Below are 3938 nucleotides of genomic sequence, written 5' to 3'. Positions count from 1 at the left end.
TAAGTGTGTGTCTTGGAATTGAGTCCAAAAATCGTGTCCTCTCCAAAAGAACTCAAAATTGCCTATATAGTTGATTCAGCATGGCCGGAGTCCAGTCATGATGATTCAAAGATGGCCGAGTCCAAAGCTGTGATGATTCAAAGACGGCCAAGTCCGTGCAAGAAGGAATCAGGAGTCTCATATGCTAACTCCTTCCAAGCCATGCCCAAGCCGATGCCGAGCCACCACAGTCAGGCCGAGGCCGGTGGCTACTGTCGTGTTTAAATGGCACAATCGGGGATACTAGAATTTAGCACCACGAGTCCGTGCCGTGGCTCAACCCTCGGGTGCTAGTTCTCACCCAATTTGATGGATTTTGGTCCGTAATCACATGATTTCCCTCGATTATTGATGGTGTCCTTCGAAATGAAACTCAAACGAGAAAGGAAACAAAAGACAGTGATTCTAGCATAAAACGGGATAATCATGCATAAAAATGTAAACAATGGGCATGAAAACATGTGTAGTATGATGCTTATCAAGTTTGCTGGAATCTCATCTCCGTAGACGCTACAAACTTCATCATAAGCTCCTCTAAATTTGACTTCTTTTCTAGTAGAGGGAGGAGCTTGTGCAGCCCAACTAAATGTTATCGCTACCGATGAAGTCTCCGAAAACCAGGTGGACCCCGAGCGTTATTGTTCCTTCCAATCAAGTAGGGATGATTGCGCCACCCGTGGTTGTATGTATTGTCATAAGGATCGTTCGCTACCTTGGGGCATTCCCATATAGTCAACCTACTCAACATCGGAAGACATAGCGAATTAGATGGAAAAGTAGTAGAGGATGAAGCAAATATACTCCCATAAGACACAGACCGTAATGGCCACCACAAAACTCGCAGCCCAACGTCACTGCATGAACCGACATATGGAGTTGGTTAATCTTCTTGGCTAAAAGCTCCACCTGAGCTGCCAAGGCTGCCGTAGAGTCCACTTGGTTGACCACTCCCTGTCTTCCTGGTCGGCTCCTAGAGGATTGCCACTGATAGTTGTTCATGGCCATTTCCATCGCCCGAGCCCGCCTCGGCCCACCGCTTAGCACCCCACCGCAAAGATCCACCATCTGCCTCTTTGCAAGGTTCAACCCGCTGTAGAAGATCTAAACCTGCATCCACACTGGCAATCCGTGATGTGGGCAGCATCTCAAAAGATCTTTAAACCTCTCCCATGCATCGTACATGCTTTCATTATCAAACTGCACAAAAGAAGATATGTCATTTCTAAGTTTAGCAGTTTTAGCGGGAGGAAAATACTTATATAAAATTTTTTCAGCCAACGCCCTCCAGGTAGTAATCGTTTGTTGTGGAAGGGATTGCAACCATATCTTAGCTCTGTCCCTCAAGGAAAATAGAAACAATCTCAGCCGAATGGCGTTATCGGTTGTTCCGTTTATCATAAATCTCTAAAAAATTAGAGATATGTGCATTGGGATCCTCGCTGGGCAATCTTCTAAACTGCACGCTTTGCTGGATCATCTGGATCACGTTGGCTTTTATTTTAAAATTGTTGGCCGCTATAGCACGTCTGACTATACTAGTTTTCATCCCATCCAAAGATGGTCGAGCAAACTCGTACATCGTGCTCTGACCCTCATCGGCCTGGGGGTTGAGGTTCTCCATCACGCCGGGCCTTGAACTCGAACCGAATCTGCCCTCTTCCTCAATCGCTCGAAAACGTCATTCAATAATCCGAGAGAGCTCCGGTCGGGATAAGGGTGCTATGGGATCAGGGTTAGAGCTCCTAGTCATATATTACCTGAAACCGACAACCAAACAAGCACCAATCAATCAAAAATAATATAAAAAAAAGAATAAATGAATAAACAAATAATGACTAAATTAACACAAAAACAATTCACTCTAGTTTACCGTTACTGTTCCCCGGCAACGGCACCAAAAACTTGATGGTCTATTTATGCAACCTACACCTAAGGCAGTGAACCTACCGATGCAGCCTAGCACTAGTGAGAATCAAGGTCGTATCCCTAGAGATCAGGTGAACTTAGAGTTACTACTGTTTGCTATGTTATCTAGTCTGAAATAGGGTGTGAAAGTTCTAACGTTACCAGCTAATGGTTATGAGTGCAAATAAGTAAATGAAGGACAACGAACAATAAAAAAAACAATTGCAAAGAGAGAAACAAACACAAAAGGGGGCCTAAGTGATGGAATTCTAAAGATGGATTTTATGGATTGCCGATCTTGCTTACCCGTGCCTAAATCCTGAATTGAACCCTGTTCCTCTCTCGAGCTTACCGAGTTCCTAAACCTGCACTAACCTAATGGAATCTCTTCCTATCGGATTACTACAGATTAGCATTAAGCATGATTTAAAACTATTAAGAGTTGTTAATTCTTAATCCAACGAGTAAATCAACCTTATCTCTAAGTGTTAACTACCAGTTCTTACTATTCAATGTCCAGTTGTAACAAGCATTTCTCAATGTCAAGAAACAACCCAGAAACAATTAATTCAACGTCTCAAATTAACTGAATCAAACTTTTATTACTAAATAGCAAGAAGATTGCAAGAATGACAATTACAAATCTAACAATTAAGCATAATCCATCAACAAAGGTGAACCCCAATGGGTTCAAAAGATCTAGCTACTCATATTCATGGTTAAAGCAATTAAGGAACAAAATAAGGAAAAGAAAATTAAAGGCATGTACACCCTTCTCTTTCAAGTTGAATGAGAAACCCTAAATTTGCAAATTCGAAATCTCAAACCCTAGTTGCCTCTTGAATGCTCCTAAAGTTTGTCTTGATCTTCAATTCGATGTTGGAACAAGTGAAATCCCTCATTCAATTGATGAATTTGATCTCTCAAGGTCTATAATTGAGGTATAGGAAACAATTGATTAAGTGTGTGTCTTGGAATTGAGTCCAAAATTCATGTATTTTCCAAAAGCCAGCATCTGAAGCTGGTCTAACTTCTTGGTGAAAATCTCAACTTAAGCTGCCAAGGCTGCTGTGGAGTCCAGGTATTTGTTCATGGCCATATCCTCTTTCAGATTTTGCACTTGTTTCGGCGTCTTACTGTTTAGGGCCCCACCTGCTGCAGCGTCTACCATCTGCCTAATAGCAAGGTTCAAACCATTATAGAAGGTTTGGACCTGCATCCGTACTGGTAGTCCGTGGTGCGGGCAACATCAGACCAAATCTTTGTACCTTTCCCAAGCATCGTATATGCTCTCATTATCGAACTGCACAAAAGAAGATATATCATTTCTCGATTTCGCATTTTTAGGAGGAGGAAAGTACTTATATAAAAATTTCTCAGCCAACGAACTTCATGTTGTAATAGTGTTGGTTGGGAGTGACTGCAACCATCCTTTTGCTCGGTCCCTCAAAGAAAAAGGAAACAGCCTCAACCGAATGGCACATCAATTGTTCCATTTATCTTGAAGGTGTCGCTGATCTCCAAAAAGTTGGCAATGTGAGTGTTTGGGTCCTCGCTCGGCAGTGCCCCAAATTGTACACTATTTTGGACCATCTGAATCACGTTGGGCTTTTATTTCAAAGTTGTTGGTCGCGACTGGTGGTCACAATATACTCGTCTGTGTTCCCTCAAGAGAAGGTCTAGCAAACTCGTATATTATCCTGGCTTCATCCGCAGCCCGGTTGTTGTCTCCCATCCCTACTACAGGGGCTTCAATTTCTATCTGTGCCTCATCTTGTTCTTGCTTACGCTTCCTCAAAAGATGGAGGGATCACTCTAGTTCAGCAAGAGGGTCTACAAGAGTAGGATTAGAGCTCCTGGTCATAAACTAGCTGAAATGAAAAGGCAGCAACTAAAGAACATAGGAATGAATAAAATAATAAAGAATATAAAAAAATTGAAAAGATAGAAAGTAAAATGACTAGATTAATACAAACACAAATTGACTCTAGTTC

General features: G+C 42.1%; 2 non-coding genes across 2 annotated transcripts; both read left to right on the top strand.

The window, feature by feature from the left end:
• Positions 1-1162: 1162 nt before the first annotated feature.
• LOC112535223 lies at positions 1163-1269 on the top strand. Its single transcript, XR_003079398.1, has one exon. It is a non-coding gene; the product is annotated as a small nucleolar RNA R71 (small nucleolar RNA).
• Positions 1270-3173: 1904 nt separating this feature from the next.
• On the top strand, positions 3174-3279 carry LOC112535210. Its single transcript, XR_003079386.1, has one exon. It is a non-coding gene; the product is annotated as a small nucleolar RNA R71 (small nucleolar RNA).
• Positions 3280-3938: the final 659 nt, after the last annotated feature.

The sequence above is a fragment of the Ricinus communis genome, chromosome 2 (genome assembly GCF_019578655.1).
Source record: "Ricinus communis isolate WT05 ecotype wild-type chromosome 2, ASM1957865v1, whole genome shotgun sequence".
Taxonomy (NCBI): Eukaryota; Viridiplantae; Streptophyta; class Magnoliopsida; order Malpighiales; family Euphorbiaceae; genus Ricinus; species Ricinus communis.
Note: the sequence above shows the minus strand (reverse complement) of the source record. Positions and strands in the feature narration are given on the sequence as shown.